General features: G+C 38.6%; 1 long non-coding RNA gene across 1 annotated transcript in view; it reads left to right on the top strand.

Moving 5' to 3' along the window:
* The first annotated feature begins 7550 nt into the window (after positions 1-7550).
* Positions 7551-19940, top strand: part of LOC116596034 — a 36289-nt gene continuing 23899 nt past the window's right edge. Inside the window, exons 1-2 of the long non-coding RNA XR_004287983.1 lie at positions 7551-10371; positions 11017-11110. This is a non-coding gene — a long non-coding RNA (uncharacterized LOC116596034). The remainder of the gene's footprint in view (positions 10372-11016; positions 11111-19940) is intronic.

Here is a 19940-nt window from a genome sequence, read left to right as displayed (position 1 = left end):
GATTTTTCCCCGGTTGTTAGCTCCTTTCTGAGAATGTCTCAGAGAATGGTATTTTAGTTGACTTGTACAGATTGCTAAATTTGGTATCATCAGCAGTCAGAAAGCCTTCAGTCTACCACATACCTGCCTCCCTACTTTCTTCTCATTGTTTGGCTGAAGTTTGCCTCTTGTGAGAAACAAATACAACCCCCTCTCCACACACTTTTTTCAATTCAAAATTAAGAGATATCCCCTATACCCATCCCAACTATATGATCTAATATCTATTTTTAGGAGGAACCACTTTGTAATCCTGAAATCTACTGGTTACTTTATGTCTTCTCAACTTCCGTTTACTAGAGCTGATTTCAGGGCATCATCAGTTCAGTTTCCTAAGTAACTCCTTTTTTCCACACGCCCAATTATCCACTCCACAACTGGTGAGCCCTGGACCATATTGTTTGATCTTCAGGTATTTTTAAATTCAGTTATATCAATTAATGTAAATTAATCCAAATGCTAATTTTTGTGGTGCAAGAAGTTTCTTTTGTAAATTCAGGGTATGGATAAGCTAATTAAGATATCTTTTTTGGTGGCTCTAAGTGTATTATTTGTTTTTAAATAAAGTGTACAAATATAGCTAACGTGCTATAGGTGTCTCATGAATTGAAATATTTTGGAATCTAGTGGCTTTGCAGTTAAAATAATACATCTTGATTTTGGTTTTTGGGTGGGGGGTAGGAGAGGTGTGCAGAGAAATAAAAGGGGTATTAGACAAAGTAGATGGGAGTCCAAAGTAATGAACCAGTCTTAATTACATGAGAAAGGTAGAGAAATTTATCATTATAGAGTTTGAACCTTTAGAAAGCCAGTAAAATTAAAATACCCCGTAAGATTGGGTCAGTGATACTTTCAGGGACACATGTATTTTTTCAAGTGTCCAATTACATATTTTTTAAAAAATTATACACATGGAAATTTAATCTGTTTTTATTTTTTTGTTTGGCTACTTAACAAACAACCCTTCCCCTTACCCTTGCTTTTTCAAATCAACATTATTTTTCAAAGTCTTTTTTCTGCCCATAACTCATAGTCTCTTTGTTCTAGTCTGAAGCCATAATGTTGTGTGGAATCTAAGAGTGTCCTTGAAACTATCTGCTATCCTTTGATATTTTGTATGCTTCTATAGTAATGAGTATTACATCCTTTGTCATGGACATATTTTTCAGTAGTGTCAGAAATATCCCTTTTGTTCCTTTTAATGAGAACTGAGACACTTGTTGGAGTGATTTTAGAGTAATCCAGTTCAGAAGGTCAGGAGGATGCTCATGGATGACCCCCTGGGGTACCCCAGAGTGGTATTCTGACCTGCATTGAATTTCCCTGCACCATCCAAAGCTGTTCTGGCACCTAGGGTAGTTCCCAGGAACACCTAGGAGCGAGTCTGGTAGCGCTATTTAACCCAGGTACCGTAACCATGAAGCATCCCTCTGCTTGTTACTTCTTAGTTACACCTGTTGCTTACAATGATCAGGACACTCCAGTTTTATGGGGAAGCACTGACCTGCAGGTCTGAAAATTGAAATTCATATTTTCTGGAACACAAATTTTAATTTAGTGTATTTTGTATATTTTCAAAACCAAATAATTCAAAACCCACCATACAGAAAATGACTCACTTAGCTTCACTTAGATCCTACAACCCAAAGTCCTTTCTTAGTCCTGTTTGTTTAATTTGACTACAGGTAAATGGTGGTCTCAGTCAGACTTGAAGGATCTATTTGCATGAACAAAATCTACAATATCCTGCTAACAAGAAAGGCCTGTTTTGTAGAAAATTCTTGTCCTTGATGATTTAGCCATTCACCTTACAATGAAGTCTGGTCCACATGCTAACTCCACATTGATTTTTCCTGTGTGCCTCTTTAAAGAGATAATTAATCCAGTAATGTAAAGGAGAACCCACAGTAAAACATCTGTTAAATAGCACTTGGAGTACTAGAATTAGTATTCTTAATTCAGTGCCAAAGTTTTCTGTGCTCTCACAGGGTCCAGTATGTATACCAGCTTCTGAATCTCTAACCTCAAACCAAAGATATTTTTGAATTACCTCATATAATAGCATCATCAAATTAAAGGTACTGGTAAGGGAAAGCCATCATTCACAAATGAAATTTCCCAACCTGAAACACTTTAATTAAAAAAAAAAAAAAACTGCATGGAAAGCAAAAAAGATTTTTTAGAGATTATTTATTGAGCAAGAGTGGAGGGGGAGGGGCACGGGGAAAGGATCTCAAGCAGACTCCCTGTTGAGCAGAGAGGGCTAGGGGCTTGATCTCCTGACCCAGAGATCAGGACCTGGGCCGAAATCAAGTCAGACACTTAAACAACTGAAGCACTCAGGCACCCCAGAAAGCAAAATTTTACATTAAGTATGAGTTGTAAAAACAAGCAGCTTGTGACTTAAATGTGCTGAAATTATTAAAGTATACTGACATTTAGCTACTACTTCCTGATGGAAGTGGGACCAAGACAGTAGTATTTCATAAATATGTTAGAGCAAAAGAAGTCTCATCAGAAAGTTTACTTTGGGTGCTGGCTAACTTGAGTGAGAGTGTGGGGAAAGAAGCCCCATACCAAGAAGGAAAAGTGCCAGCTCTGCAATCTGGACCCACCACCACCAAAGGACCCATTGTCCTTTCTCTTTAAATGGCCTGGAATGATGACCTTCTAGATCTTTTGACTTATAAAAGTGAACGGTTCCAATTCTGGCTTGTATGGTCCCTATTACCTAACTTAAAAGATTTTTACATCAAAATTATCCTAGAGCCCCCTGGTAAAGTGTCAGACAACATAGTTTTTATGATATTTTAGGAAGCTGTATTAACATAGGCCCAGATAGGTTCTTCCATTTGCACATGTCAGAATGAAGACCAGACATGTTAGAAATGTTCTCATGTGGCCAAGTGATAATCTCACAGAAAGATTGGAGAATTATTTTTATAGGATGAGTTATGTTTTAAATGATTTTGACCATGCTTTTAAAAGCATGTAAATATAGATTTGCATATTTTTTCTACAGACTTTATAGCCCACATATTTCCAAATATCCTGTTGGAATAATTCCATTCAGTATGTTAGAAAAAAATTCATTGGTTTCACATCTTTTGACAGTCATTAATGAATAACACTTCTGATGCAGTACTCAACTGCTATAAAGACAGGTGGTAAATGTCTACGTATTTTGACTGCCTGGAAAAGCACGTTTGTACATAGTTTGCCGGTCAACATGGAGACTTGTGTATTTTATATATGTCAAAATTAATATGTATATCATGTAAATAATGTTCATCAGCAATATTGCAGAGCTATCAGCGTTAAGGTTAGATTCTGCCAACTGCCATTCACAAGTTTTTAAAGTATGCACATTCAGCTAAAATACCACTTAATTCATTTAAGTGGAAACTTTTTCAGTGAAACAGTACCTGTTCAGTTTCCTTGTAGATCTCAGGGTGAGAAGAAAGGCTTTCTCCCAACTCCAAAATATTCAGGCTTTCTTTTACTCATTTTGGTCTTTTTAACAAGCAAGGCAATAAGCTCCTATTTCTCATAGCCTACAATACTTGGGGATACACCTCTAATGATTCCAATTTAAAAAAATAAACCTTGAAAGCAGATTTTTCTTTCCCCCTTAGGAACATCATTGCTTTCTGGAGGCAGAAATGATTTTGCTTTTGAAATTGAAGGTTAGAGATCCATGCAGTTTTGTGTCCTTGATGTCTGCAGGTTCCATACAGCTTGCCTCTGAGGGAAACACAAATTTTATTTTGTGTGATTTTTGAAAATTATTTTGGTAGTGGAAAGACTAGCAAGGAAGTCGATAAGTTTATTTTATATATTTCAAAATCTTGTGGATTTTTTAATGGTATGGGGTGCAGTAGTGATGAGTTTTACTATGAATGCCTTCATTAACCCTCAACTCAGATTTTACATGTTAAGTATTGCTCACTATCACCTAACAAAGTAGAAACGGTTAACGATAATTTGTTTGCTTCAGTGTCTATAAGCTCATTTGTTTTTCTTATATTCCCCTTAGCACCCCTCCTGGTGCTTTACCGTATAAAAAGTTCTCAGTAACTGTTTGTTGGGTGAGTAATCAGAAAGCAGATTTTCAAAACTCATGAATCTGTCCAGATCTTCAAAGGCCAAAAAAAAAAAAAAAAAAATCATTTCTGCCAGTCCCTAGCCAATCTCAAATGTGTTTAGATCTGTGAAGTTGATTCTCAGATTGAGGTCTGCACCCTAGTTAGGGAGGAATTCGGACCTCACCTGGAAGGCGGCAACAGAACGCCAAAGGCACCAGCTATTGTGGGTTTCCAGTCCTGCCTTTATGGGAATTGAGCAAAGCATGCGTGCAATGAGGCGTGTCTGAACCCTGTTATGGTGCCCCTTCTCTTAACCTTTGCAGCACCACCCCACTGGTCTCTGCTCGCCTGTGCGGCTCCTGCTGCTGCCTTCTGGAACCTCGACCTGCCAGGACTGCCTCGGGCCCAGGCCAGGTCCACCACTCTTGCCTAACTGGCTGTTTTTTTTACCCCCCAAAGAAGTAGGAAGTTCTTCCCAGCAGAAGATTGTCAAGAAAGGCATTCCTCTGGGGAGCTTGCCTTGAATTTGAAGAATCTAGGACAAATCCCTCAGGATGTTTTCAGGGCTGCTTTTTGTCTAGAACATTTGATGGTAATTATCTAAATGTTTATTAACTCTCCCTGGAAGAGCTCTGTGTTGTCTCGGTTTGCTGCTATGTGGGGCCGGTGGCTTGAGCTGCAGAGCTTTGTCACTTCAGGAGTAAAATAGTCAACAAGTTAGAGACAGACTATTTATATATAATGATCAAATGACTTAAATCATTAATAGAATCATCAACAGAGTAGTGAATTGCTTGAGTATGAAATATTCAGTTAAATCTCAATGTTAAACCTATGTATTATGTAAGAACTATTATCTTTTTTAATTATTAAAATAATGATTCTTTTAAGGTCAGTATGGCACAAAGGAAAGAACAGGATTTTGGCCTGGACACAGGACATTTATTATAGTCAGTGAAACTTTAGTCAAGCTAATTCTTATGGGTTGGTTTCTTATCTGTGAAAAGGAGATGATAGATCTGCGTGAGAGATTGATTAGAGATAATAGATACAAAACACCTGATAAAATATTGGGCAGAAATAAACATCCAACAAGTAATTATTATTCACTCCCTAAATTCACACTTCTTGTCATGTAATTCTGTCACACTCCTGGTAACTTCTAGAATATCAAGTATTTAGGTGAGACAAGGTTAAAATGCACTTTAAGAGTAGCCCTAAAGAAGAAGTTATACATAAAATACTACTTTACTCAATATTTGAGTGCCTGCTTTGTGCCAGACCATTCTAGGCGCTGGCCTTCATTAGCAAACAGACAAAATCTTTTACGTGATGTGGCTTACGTTCCAGTTGGGGAAAGCAAATAATATAGGTGAAAAATAGAGAATATGACTGGTGAGTGCTAAAGGTAAAGAGGAAGGAGATGATATTTCTCGGAGGTAGAAGTGGATACAATTTAAATTAATACAATTAATTAAAAGAGCAACACAAAGGGGGACCTGGCTGGCTACTTTTGATCTTGGGGTCATAAGTTTGAGACTTAGATTGGCTGTAGAGATTGCCTAAAGAAATGCAAATTTAAAAAAAAGAAAGCAAAAATAAAAGGCAATAAGTAATGAAGACATAAAGCAGAAGTCATCACATCTTACCATACCATTTCACTCCCAGCCTGCCTTGTAATAACAGCATGATATAGGTATCTCTACTCTTATTCATACAAGTATGTGTACACAAATACTGCATCGAGTTTTGTCTTATTCTACATGTTCTCTGCAACTTGCTTTTAAAATTTAATATATATTTTGAGCAACTTTTAAGTCTGTACATACATAGATATCTTTTAAGTTCCTTAATATACACACATGATCTTATATAAATAAAATGAGATTTTTTTGGTGGGTCTGTTTGCTTTAAATAAATGAGGTATTACATGTCCTCTGCATCTTTTCTCATCTAACAATCTGTGATAGAAATTCCTCCAGGTCTGTCTTATAGATGTTATTTCATTCTTTTAACGATGAAAACTCTGATGATGATTTAAACTTCTTCATAATCAGTGGGCATTTACTTTGCTACCAGATTTTCACTATCAGGGTAATTATGCCTGTGCACATAGCCGTGACCATGATGGTTTCACTCTTGTGGAACAGAGTCTCTGCAGTAGGATTGCTGGGTTGAGAGATATGTAGATTTAACGTTTTTTAGTATTGACAGATTGTTTACCAAACAGGCTGGAACAATTTATATTTTCATCAGTAAATGTACAGTATAAAAATATCCTTATTCTTTATACCCACTAGCAATAGCTGCTGTAGCCTTTAAAAGAAATAGGAAAAAAAAAAAAAGGCTGGTGGTATATACAGTGATTTCTCCATATTATTTTATTTGCATTTCCCTGATTACTGTAAATCTGCATAACTTTTCATATGTTCTTTTGTTATTTGGATTTCACTCATAATTAAATTACCTTTTGTAGTCATTTTGTGTTGCTGTATAACAAATTACCACAAATTTAGCGGCTTAAAATAATACCCGTTTATTATTTCACAGTTATGTGGGTTAGAACTTCAGGTGGGCTTGCCTGGGCTCTCTGTTTAGTGTCGGTAAGGTGTGTGCCAGGCTGGGCTCTTAACTAAAGGATCTGGGGGAAGAATTTACTTCCAGGCTTATTCCTGTGGTTGGCAGAATTTCAGACCATACAGTCGTCGGACAGTTGTAGGATGGAGGTCTCTGTTTCCTTGCTGGCTATTAGCCAGACGTTCTTCTCAGCTTTTGAAAGTTACTCTTCAGTCTTTGTCTATAATGCTTACTGCCCCCCACCCCCGCCGCCATCTTCAGAGTTAGTAAGGATTCATCAGATCCTTCTCATACTTGACTCTCTGTGTTTTCTCTTCTGCTATCAACCAGAGAAAATGCTCTGCTTTTAAAGGGCTCATGTGCCTTGAGTAGGCCCACACAGATAATTTTTGTAAGTTAAGGTCTATTGGCTAGTAACCTTAAATTACTTCCACAAACTCCCTTTGCTTGGTAAATGTAGCATTATCATGGGAGTAACACCAGGGGCAAAGACCATGGGAGCCATCTTGGAATTCTGCCTACCACAAATATTCATATTTTTATTTCTATCTTTATATTTATGTCCGTGTTTCTATTGCGTTTGCCTTTTTATTTAACTACTTCATAGGAAGTTTTTGTATGTTACATGTTAAGCCTTTTTACTCTTAGTTGCAAACAGTTTTTCCAACTCTTACAAGTTGTCTATTGGCCACTAATATTAAGTCCTTTTTTCATAGAAAACTTAGTCATTTGGATTTCACTTTTAAGGTGCATTGTGTATTTGTATCTTTTAATTCACATTTAAAATTTTTATTCACTTTTATTTTTCATTCACTTCATTTTTTATTAACATTTGCCCATATGTGCACTGTCTTTTTAAGAAAAATTGTAAATGCTCTTTCTATATTATATGTAAACATTTTGTCATATTATTTGTAAATTTTCTCCAAACTGTAATTTGTCTGTTTACCATATTTATAATACCATTTCCCATTCAAAACTTTAGTATATATATGCAGGTATATTATTTTACAAAATACGGATATTTGTAAATATATAAAAATTTCAAAGTATTCTGTATTGATTAAGGCCTTCACCCCTGGTGGCATATGTACTGTCCTAGCATGGCTTATGTGTTTTATTCTTGGTTTTGTTGTTGGGGTTTTTTTATATTCATCTTTACTCCATTTGGAATTTGTTTTTTGTATAGAATGCCAGCTGTGGATCCAACTTTACTTTCTTCCGAGTGGGTTGCCAAATGTTCCAACACTTCTTATCACATTATCTTTTTCCAATGAAATGGAATGCCAACTTTGTCATATATTAATTTTTCATATATAATGAGATTTCTCAATATACTCTGTTGTTTTGCTGATAGTACTCTCTATGTATGGCAGTAGCATGTGTTTAATGACAGCGATTCTATATTTGCATACAGTGACTTCATAAAATGCTCAGGCAGAGCTTTGTCTCATCCCACACTCCTGGGCTACTGTTGTTTTTACTACTTTTCTTGGCTACTACCAGGCATTTGAAGTTTGTGATCATTTTATCCATTTAGGGCTTGAAACTGCCTTACATTTAAAGATTAATTTGGGGAAATTTGACATATGATATTGTCTTCTAAGAACTAACAAAATTGTATTACTTTGTTTGCTTAGATCTTGTCTATATCATTAGTAAGATTGAGATTTGGCACTTTTCTTCACTTAAGTCTTTTGTCTTTTTTTTTTTTTAAACTAAATGTACTCTTGTTTCTTAGTCTTTGGGTCATTATTGAGAATGGATTTTTTTCCATTTCCATTTCTAAAGGCTTATTATAAATAAAAAGTCTATTTGTGTGTTTGTGTGCTTACCTTGTATACCACACATTTATTACACATACTTACAAAATCTTATTCCAGAAGTTTTCGCTACAGTCTCTTGGGATTTTTAGAAATATAATGATGACAGTCAAAAATATAATGACACTCACACTCACAAAATCACAAAAATAACCTGTTTTTTTCCAGTGTTTGAAAGATTCTTTTCTTCTCTATAATCTTTATTGCCTAGAAACTCCATTATATAGTGTTAAGTGATAATGCTGATAGCAGTCATCTCTGAGTACTATTGATTTTAATTGAATTATTTAGCTGTTTTGGATATTTGTGTTGCTATTTGGTAAATAGTCTTACTTAAATAAATTTTTTTCTGTTTTACCAAGAGATTTTATTAGAAATAGCTGCTGAATTTTGTCAAATGCCTTTTCAGCTTCTTTTGATGTGGCTGTGTGTTTACTTTCCTTCAGTCTGGTGATTAGCTAGGTTGTTTGTGGAGCTGCTGACATTAAGCCACTCTTGTCTCCTTGGAATAAAACCTACTTGGTCATAACGTGTTATTCTTTCTTTTATAAATCAGTGTTCCAGTCGCTAATATTTTATTTAGAACTTCAACAAGCATATTCCTAAGTGAGATTGGTCTATAGGTTTCTTTAGTGGACTTTTTATTAGATATAAGAAGTTATACAGCCTGGCAAAATGTGGGACTAATCAGAAGGTTCAGCCACTGCCAGTGAGAATGCAGATTTATTCAAACATATTGGGGAAGCATTTGGATGTATCTACTTAAGTGAACATATTAAATCTACTAATTCTGTTTCTGGGCAAACACCAAGGAAAATGATGCATACATATGTACACCAAAAGATATGTTCTAGAATACTTAGAGCAACAGTATTAGTAATAGCTTCAAACCAGAAACTATCTAAAAGTCCATCTACTAGGGAATGGATAAATACATTTTGGTATTCATACAATGGAATATTATACAGCAATAAGAACGAACAGTTCATAGGTACATGCAACATATAGGTGAATCTCAGAAACATTACATTGAGCCTAAAAAGGCAGCTACAAAAGGATACTGTATGCTTTCCATTATATAAAGTACTAAAATGGGCAAAACTGATTCGTGTTAACTGTTAGAAGTCAGGAGAGTGGTTATCTTCAGTGAGAGGGAGGTAGGGGAGGAGATGGTATTGAAAGGGAGTGTGAGGGGGACTTCTGCAGTGCTGGTAATATTTTGTTTCTTTATCTGGGTGCTTGTTTATGTTGGGTTGTTTAGTTCATGAAAATTCATCTAATTTACACTTATATGTACACTCTTCTGTATGTACATTATATTTGAATAAAACTTTTAGAAAGCAGTACATGTTTCATAGAATGAATTGGGGAGCTTCTCATCTTTTCCTACACTTTAGAATTGTTTAAATAAGAGATCATTAAAATTATATGTTAAAGATTAGATGAAATTTGGATGAAATTCGGGACCTTTTGGTCCCAAGGTCTCCTTTTTTAGAGGTAGGATTTTTAATTACTTTCCTAGTATCTTTGGTTCAAAATATTCACTTCTTGGATTAATTCTGATAATTTTTATTTTGTAGGAAATATTTCATTTCTTCTAGGTTTTCACATTTATTTCTAAGTGTCTCTTGTAATTTCTTCTGTGTGTGGTATTATGCTTTTTATTCTTATTATTGAAGAATTACCTGTGTGTGTTTCTTAATTTTCAAGGAGTTCAGGCAAAGAAATACTCACCTTTTACATTCAGTTCCTCATGGCAAATTGAAGGATGAGGAAGAGAAAATGAAGATGGATCAAGAATGTGCTCAGAATCTCATCTGAAGATTTCTGCATCAGTAACTGAGGAGGTGTGTTACACAGCTTCTCCATTTCCCTTGCCTTACTGGAAAAACAGGGCACCAATTTTTTTCCCTCTGTCCTCAAGTCTTGTTCCTTGACCCAAACATCTCTTTTTTGTGTGTCACTTGGAAGAGCTGTTTGGTTTCTTATCCTGTAGTCAGTGGACAGTTTCCATCAATTTAAACAATCTTTCTAGGTACAAACATGTGAAACAAATGGCAAAGATTAGGAATGGGTCATGGATATTAGCCATCTTGCCTCTCTTATTCTCAGTGTGTTTGGTCATTATTACTGGATTAATTTGTCTTTAATGTGAAGATGAACAAAGTGTAGCCCTGCCAATTTACATTTTGCTTCTGTATCAGCAAGGAATGGAATTAGCTTTTAAGTTTGAGAAAACCCAACAAATAATGGCCTAAAAAAATAGAAGTTCACGGTAAGGGAGTTGTTAACATTGGTCCAACTGTTCAAAATGTCAAGAAGGACCCAGGCTCTTTTTATTCCTCTTCTCTTCTTAGAGGATTGAATTTTCATCTATTGTTTGGTTTCAAGATGGCTCCATTAATGCCAATCATGATATCCAAGTTCAAGGCAAGATGAAGGTAAAAAAGAAAGAAGGGTCATACTAATTAGGACTTTTTCTCTTTTGACAGCAAAGGAAATCTACCCAGTGGCCCTCCAGCAGATTTCTCCATGTATCTAACTGGCCACAACATTGCCTCCCTACATTTAATGGATGTTGAGAAAGTGAGTATCTCACTTTTCAGCTTCTATAGTAGGAGATGGCAGTGAGAAGTCAATTTTGAATGGCTTTTGGGTTAAAGACAAATGTTCTCGTTCACAAATACCCCTTTAGACAGGAATCTCTTTAATCACTCATTTCTATTTTGCATTTTCCCTCATTTCTTCTCTCTCACCCTGACTATAAAAGGTAATATATGTAATTTGTAAACACTGAGTCCTGATATCCTGACTCTTGAGAACAGTGTTCCTCAAGTCACCTTCCAAATGAGACTTTGCTTTTCTATATGATATCCCAATCATTCTAATCTTGTTTGTTCTTTCCTTGTTTTGAATTCACTCACTCTCTGAAGAATGATCAAACAACTCTCCTAAGTAGGCTTTCTTTCACACAAATCCCAAGGAACCCTGTTGTCTTAGATAGAGCCTTGAGTTTGTCTCTAATATTGCTGAAGTTTTCTCTCAGTTGATGCATGAATCTTCTTGTGTTGTTTCTACTTGAAGAGGATTATCTTTTGTACCTTGGAAGAAGTTGGTTTGTTTTTCTAAAGATGCTAAATAAAAACCTTAAGATATGTCATAAAAAATAAACATCCTTGGGCATAAATTCTTTGGCCTAACCGGTACCCTAAAAAAAACCCTGAATTTTAAACTTCCAATATAAAAAGTTTAGGCCTCCTTTGCTCTTTAAAATTAAAGACCAAATTATGCTTCTGGCCAAGTGAAGTAACATACAGATTTATCTTCCCCCTTTAAACAATAGAAGGGGAAAATACACAGTAGTTTTCAATATTGAATAACAGCACGAGGCAATAATTCCTGAGAGAGAGGAAAACAAATTGTGGCCCTAGCTTACTGCCTAGAGAGAGTGTTCTTGACATGAGGGGCAACCCAGCAGAGCCTAGAATTCTCTGTGAATTGAAGAGACAGAGTTGGGAGTTTGATGGGTCCAAGATAGCTAGAGTTTGCAGGACAGAATACTATAAGAAACCTCTGGAGCTCTGAAATGGGTCTTCCCCAAGTCTTCAGCTAAGTATTGATAACTATAAGCACATGACACATCTACCAGAGGCTGAGGAAGAGTCACCTAATAGATAGGCAGAACAATCCTCTGATATTACGCAAGATTGGGAATAGTTCATGTTTCCACCAGGCACAGTGGAATATATGATGAAGTTTGAGGCATTAGGTAAAGGATTAGGAAGGGTATTGTTGGCTCATCACTGTGTAAAAATTCAACACTAGGTTAAGTGTTGCTTTGGCTCGGTCTTAAATTTAAAAGTAAGACATGAATAGCTCAAATACACACACACATACACACACACACACACACACACACACACACACACACACACACACGAATATCTAGTTCCCAAAAAGGCAAAATTCATAATGTTGGGACCCAATAATCTGGTATGCAAAGGAAAAAGAAAACACAACCCCAAATGAGGAGAAATAATAAATTCAAATTAACATTCAGAAAACACATTTAAATTCAGAATTAACACATTTCATAAAGTTAATGTTCAGGATTCTTATACTATTTGTGAAGTAGGATAATATAAATTATAGATGTACACCATTGAATCTAAAGCAACCACTTAAACTACAGCTAATATATATATGTATATATACATATTAGCTGTAGTAGATTAGATGTAGATTTATTTATTTTAGAAAGGGGAGGGGCAGAGGGAGATGGAGGCAGAGTCTTAAGTAGACTCCACGCTGAGTGTAGAGCCTGACACAGGGCTTGATCTCACGACCCTGAGATTGTGACCTGAGCTGAAACCAAGAGTCAGATGCTTAATTGTGGCACCCAGCTGACCCCCCCAAGTAACTATAGCTACTAAGCCAATAAAGGAGACAAAGCAGAGTAATCATAAAATATTCAATTAATCCAAAAGAAGATAGGAAATGGAAAAGGAAACAAAGAACAAGTATGATAAATAGAAAATAAACACTGAGGTGACAGATTACTACATAAGTAATCACATTAAATGTAAATGGTGTAAATACCATAATTAGAAGGCAAGATTGACAAGTTATATACAAATAACGAGACTTGCCTATGTAAAATGCTACATACGAGAAATCCACTTTGAACATAATAACTCAAATAGGTTAAAAGTAAAAAGATTGAAAAAGATGCCATAAAAAAAGAAAGCCTCAGTGACTTCATTAACATCAGGCCAAATAGATTTCAGAGAGCATGGGTAAAGAGGTTTATTTCATAATGATTAAGAGGTTAATTCATCAAGAGAACATAACAATCCTAAAAGCGTATGCACCTAGTAACAGAGCTTCAAAATAAGTGGAACAATGAAGGGAGAAAGAGACAAATCTATAATTATAGTTGGAGATTTCAGTACTCCTCTCAATAACTGAGAGAAGTAGACAGGCAATCAGGATTTGGAAGAGTTGGGTAACACTACAAACCTAATTAACATTTATAGAACATTCTACCCAACAACAGCAGAAAACACTTTTTTTTTTTTAAGGTGCCAAGAACATTTACCAAGGTAGACCATATTCTGAGCCATAAAACAAGTCTCAATAAATTGAAGAGGGTCCAAATCATACAAAGTACGTTCATGGACCACAGTAAAATTAAATTAGAAGCCAATAAAAAAAGGTGTCTGGAAAATCCCCAAATATTTGGAAACTAAATAACACACTTCTTAATAACCAAAGGGTCAAAGGAAAATTAGAAAGTGTTTTGCTGGTGAGGATGTGGAACAAGAAATCTCATTCATTGATGGTAGGAATGCAAATGGTACAGCTACTTTCAGAGACAGTTTGGCAGTTTCTTACAAAACTAGACCTGCTCTTAGCATACAATCCAGCAATAATGCTCCATAGTATTTCCCCAGCTGAGTTGAAAGGTTATAGTCACAGAAAAACAGGCATATAGCAGATTTATTCATAATTGCCAAAGCTTAGAAACAACTGAGATGTCCTTTAGCAGGTGAATGGATAAATAAGTGGTGGGTACATCCAGAAAAATGGAATATTATTTAGCAATAAAAAGAAATGAATTGTCAAGCCATGAGAAGACATGGCGGAAACTTAAGATGCATATTACTAAGTGAAAGATATGATTTCAATTGTATGACTTTCTGCAGAAAGTAGTGAAAAGATCAGTAGTTTTCAGTGACTTGGCAGAGAGAGATGAATGGGCAGACCTCAGAGAATTTGGGGGGCACTGAAACTATTTGTATGATACTATAGTGGTGGATACAGGTCATTATACATTTGTGCAAACCCATAGGTGGATGTACAATATCCAGAGTGAGCTGTAATGTAGACTGTGAGCTTTGGGCAATAATGATGTGTCAATGTAGACTCATTGATTATAACAAATGTACAACCTGGCTATCAGATCTTGGTAGTGGGGGAGGCTGTGCCTCTTGTGAGGAGAATGGACTGGGCAAGGAGTATATAAGAAATTGCTGTACTTTCTCCTGCACTTTATTGTGAGCCTAAAACTGCTCTAAAAAGTAAAGTCTAGGGGCGCCTGGGTGGCTCAGTGGGTTTTTAAAGCTGCTGCCTTTGGCTCAGGTCATGATCCCAGGGTCCTGGGATCGAGCCCGGCATTGGGCTCTCTGCTCCGCAGGGAGCATGCTTCCTCCTCTCTCTCTCTCTGCCTGCCTCTCTGCCTACTTGTGATCTCTGTCTGTCAAATAAATAAATAAATAATCTTTTTAAAAAAGTAAAGTCTATTAAAAATTAAAAGTCTATATAAAAAAATACTTTGAGCTGAATGAAAACAAAAATGCAACATACCAAAATTTGTGGGATGCAACTAAAGAGAACTCAGAGGGAATTTTATAGCACTAAACTATGTAAGAAAAGAAGAAAGCTTTCAACTCAATGATCTCAGCTTCCATATTAAGAAGCGAGACAAAGAAAAGTAAAATAAGCCCTAAATCAGCTGAACAAAGGGAATGAAATAGATAAAAGCAGAAATTAATAAAATGTAAGACAAGAAGACAAAGTCAGTAAAAAGATAAGCTGTATTTTTTGGAAAACAAATAAAATGGAGGCTATTCTTTTTTTTTTTTTTTTTTAATTTATTTATTTTTTTTATTTCCAGCATAACAGTATTCATTATTTTTGCACCACACCCCGTGCTCCATGCAATCCGTGCCCTCTATAATACCCACCACCTGGTACCCCAACCTCCCACCCCCCGTCCCTTCAAAACCCTCAGATTGTTTTTCAGAGTCCATAGTCTCTCATGGTTCACCTCCCCTTCCAATTTCCCCCAACTCCTTTCTCCACTCTAAGTCCCCATGTCCTCCATGCTATTTGTTATGCTCCACAAATAAGTGAAACCATATGATAATTGACTCTCTCTGCTTGACTTATTTCACTCAGCATAATCTCTTCCAGTCCCGTCCATGTTGCTACAAAAGTTGGGTATTCATCCTTTCTGATGGAGGCATAATACTCTATCCCCAGGGGTACAGGTCTGTGAATCACCAGGTTTACACACTTCACAGCACTCACCAAAGCACATACCCTCCCCAATGTCCATAATCCCACCCCCTTCTCCCAAACCCCCTCCCCCCAGCAACCCTCAGTTTGTTTTGTGAGATTAAGAGTCACTTATGGTTTGTCTCCCTCCCAATCCCATCTTGTTTCATTTATTCTTCTCCTACCCACTTAAGCCCCCATGTTGCATCACCACTTCCTCATATCAGGGAGATCATATGATAGTTGTCTTTCTCTGCTTGACTTATTTCGCTAAGCATGATACGCTCTAGTTCCATCCATGTTGTCGCAAATGGCAAGATTTCATTTCTTTTGATGGCTGCATAGTATTCCATTGTGTATATATACCACATCTTCTTGATCCATTCATCTGTTGATGGACATCTAGGTTCTTTCCATAGTTTGGCTATTGTGGACATTGCTGCTATAAACATTCGGGTGCATGTGCCCCTTTGGATCACTACGTTTGTATCCTTAGGGTAAATACCCAATAGTGCAATTGCTGGGTCATAGGGCAGTTCTATTTTCAACATTTTGAGGAACCTCCAAAATGGAGGCTATTCTGATAGGTTCTGCCGACAAGCTCCTGTCCACATAAGTGGAGGAGGAGACTTGCAATGCCTTCTCAAGAAAATGACTTCTCAAGAAAAATGACCAAACAGGTCTCGGGGTCACGAGAAAACCCACTACCATCTTATGTGCAGGTGGCGATCTGCTTACCAAATTGAGTAAGATCTGTGTTCTTCAGTGAGGGGAAAATATAGGATTTCTTTTTTCATCCAGGAAACTTGTTCTTACCTAGTCCTTCGAGAAGTTTCTATATATACTTGCAAGCTCGATAACGGTGTTTCTTTAAATAATTCTGTATTTCTGACTTCACGTTTCAGACATCCTTCTTTCATCCTCATTCTTCTACGGAGTTTGTCGATTTGACCTTTCTTTGTAGCTTCACTTTATTGAATTCCATGGCTTTGTAGCTTATTTGTCTTCCTATTTCCTTCTATAGGTAGAAGCCTTAAATAATTGTTGTTTTCCCCCAAATACTGGTGGGTGATCTTAGTGCATTTGCTTAAATTATGTTGTATTTCCTTAAATGATTTTTTTTTTTTCCCCCTGAGACAGACTTGACTTTAAAACCTGCCGTTTATCTGATATGTGACCCCAGGGCAAGAGAGTCTTTTGAGTCTTTACTTTCTCCTCTAAAAATGGTACCTTCACGTCTGTCATCCCAATTAAGTCCTTCAAAGAAAGTGCTGGTCGTATGGAGACCCCCCAGGAAGGCCAGCCCCTCAGCCCCTTTCTCATCTCCACCCCAGCAAACATAGGGCAGCTGCTTACAGTGCCTCGCCTGCTGCAGGAAACATCCCCGTAGAGAATTCTGGACCTGGTAACCAAAAGCAACACATTACAAAGACCTCTTGGTTTAAAAACGTTCATAACCTGAATCTTTCCAGGTGATTTATTTAGAAACCTCCTTAGGAAAGGAGTCAAACTAAAAACTAATTTTCTCCATTCCTAATTTTTCCCAGAAAATGAAGAGATTTATTTAAAAGAATTTATAGGCAATGCCATATTTAGGAGGAAAAGCTGAGAGAGCTTCCTTTTAATTCCCCAAGTGTGCTTTTCAAGTTGCAGCTTTGCTCTTTAAACTATAGAGGCGAGCAGACCCCAGCTGGTAAAGCTGACCATGGCCTCATCCCTCTGCCGTGGTTGATGTCACTGATTGATTTAGCATCTCTTTTTTAAAGGGCCCTTAGCCTCAGAATCTCTCTTCGGATGCTTCTTTAGGCAGTCATTACCACTGGGGCAAAACCTATGCACCATCTCAGCCCAGGCTTTCAGGGTACCGACCCAGTGTGATGAAAGCAGTGTGACCACAGGCATTCACAGATCCCAAGAGAGACTTCTTTGTTCTGCAACTTACTCTTCAGTAAGAAAGAGTTCCTTAACCACTGGCAGATCATTTGTAGCTGGGACAGCAGACTGGGCTAGGCCTTGGCGTTTTTGTGAGTGCGTAGGATCAGGGGTGACCAGAAACCTCCTGGGAGTGATGTTGTGGTAGGAAGGGCTTTGGAGGGCATCTGGAAAAAACAGCAGCTGTCAAGAGGCTAGCAGTCCCCATGTAACAGGAGTCACCGCCATGGCCGGGTGGGCTTGCCGCCTCACAACAGGTTGGACAGGTATGTGTCAACTGACGCTGTTGGAGTAGGACAGCTGACTTCACCGGCTCTCCTGTCCCCTAGGACGTCCAAGTGAAAGGGGCCAGATGACAGTCAACATGAGGGGCAGGAGACCAGTTCCGGGGGCAGTGGGTTCCCCTTATCTGCCGCAATTCAGCCCCAAGGAGGGGCCAGGTAGGATGTAAATCTTAGGCTTGACATGGTAAATATAAACCTGCTAGTCTATATTGGTGCCACACTGGGACTTTGTCATTGATGCCTGTGATTGGCTTTAGTCTTGTCACCAGGATTTCCCTAGGCCTCCTCAGCCTACAGGAAGGCAGGCAATCTTGGGAAAAGTAACTAATTACTCAGTGGTATTGGCTTAGCCTCACTGGTGTACTGCAGGACCAAGCATCTTTGGGGTCTTGAGGTATGCCTCAGGACCGCTGCTCACGAACACACTTGTGGTCCAGCCAGGACCCTCTTGGCTCCTGCCCATGTGGGCATCCTGCCCTTGCCCCTAAGACTGCCACGGCTCCGTTGGCATTTTGTGTCCAGGATCAGAACCACTCCCAGATGAAAAGGTTGATTTTTTCACTTTGGGAGAATGCCCCCTCTCTCCAGAGGGAAACAGGCCTGTGGGTGTCCCAAGCCTTGCATTTAGGTCAGAGGAGCTGGAAAGGTCCCCCATGGTTTCCACACGATGGTTGTCTCCTGGTTCAATGAGGGTATTCTCTTAGGAGAAAACCAAATTGCACTGCCACTTTGCCCTTTAGGTAAATTTCTGTCTGCTCATTTATTTTGCTTGGTGTGTATCTTAGACAGGCATTACCACAGTGGTTTGTAGCCTTTGACTTGTCCCCATGCCCTCTTTGGCTTTAAAATGCCACACAACCCCACTATTGAGGTTGGAAAGAAACTCCCTTTCACTGGGATTTCAAGGAGAACTTGTAGAGTATTAGGATGATTGAAAAAATCGATATCGTAATATAAGGATACAGGTTTACGGATGCCTTGGGGATGTCAGACTAACAACAATTAAATTGACTTTGGGTCTTATTTGGTTTTGCGGTTTCCATGGCTCCCAGACCTTCCCCGTTTCTGTGCCCTGGGCAGTCATGTAAAGGCTCTTTGTTGAGAACCCGGATTCAAATTTGCCATTAACCTGAATACGCCCTGCTCACCTCAACCAAGTGTGAAACTAGAGGAGTCACAGAAAGAAGCTATTCAGCTGGAATTGTACTTTTTATAAGAAAGTCTCAGCTGCCAAGCCGAGTACAGCATCTGCTTCCTTGGGCAGCTTAGCGCCTGCGGGGCCCAGTTGGGGTAAGAGGGACAGCGGGGCTGCGGCTAAGCTCAGTGTTTCTCAATTACAGGACAAGAAAGGAAGGAAGGAAGGGAGCCAGGGAGAGAGAGAGACGACGGAGGGACGGAGGAGGGAAGAGAGAGGAAGGCAGGCAGCACGCCTTGAAACTGTGGTCTTTCAGCCTTTCATGCCGGTGGTTATGTGAAGAGTCCATTTCTCCTCAGTCGGGCCTTCCTCCTAAAAACAGAAGTGCGTCCCAGCAGCAGCGTCTCTGCCTCCCTGAGAGTCTGAACAGTTTTCAAAGGCTACTGGCCCAGAAATAAGTAACCGGAGGGTAGCCACCGAGGTGGAGAGAAGTGACCGTCTTAGAGAGACCGTCCCCGGTTTTCTGGGGTTAATGATCTAAACAAAGCACAGGGAGACAGCAGCGCTGGAAGACGTCTGGGCGGCCTGTGGTTGGTTTTCCCGGCGCCCTTGTGGACATGCCGTCACTAGCATTCAAGACAAGGACCTTCGAGAGGGTGGTCAGATAGAACCATGTGAGACCTGGCCCCCAACCGGCCATGTCGCCCTGGCTGCCTGGGTGGCCTGCTTGCCTGGGGGACCCTGCTGCAGGGGGTCAGTCCTTCACGGGCAGGAGGTCTCCCCGTTCTCACTCTCTGCAGGTGGTTCAACACTTTCCAGACGAAGAAGATCGTTCTGGAGGAGATAGAATGAGAGGGCTGCCTGCTGCCGCCCCCTGTGCTGTCCCTCCTCCCCTTCCCGAAGCCCTGCTGTCTTCCTGACCCTGGGGTTCACGGCTTACTCCAACTGCCTTCCAAACACTCCCGTTTACTTGAGCTGCTGTGAATGGAGTTTCTGTTACTTGCCC

The sequence above is a fragment of the Mustela erminea genome, chromosome 7 (genome assembly GCF_009829155.1).
Source record: "Mustela erminea isolate mMusErm1 chromosome 7, mMusErm1.Pri, whole genome shotgun sequence".
In the NCBI taxonomy this organism is placed as follows: domain Eukaryota; kingdom Metazoa; phylum Chordata; class Mammalia; order Carnivora; family Mustelidae; genus Mustela; species Mustela erminea.
Note: the sequence above shows the minus strand (reverse complement) of the source record. Positions and strands in the feature narration are given on the sequence as shown.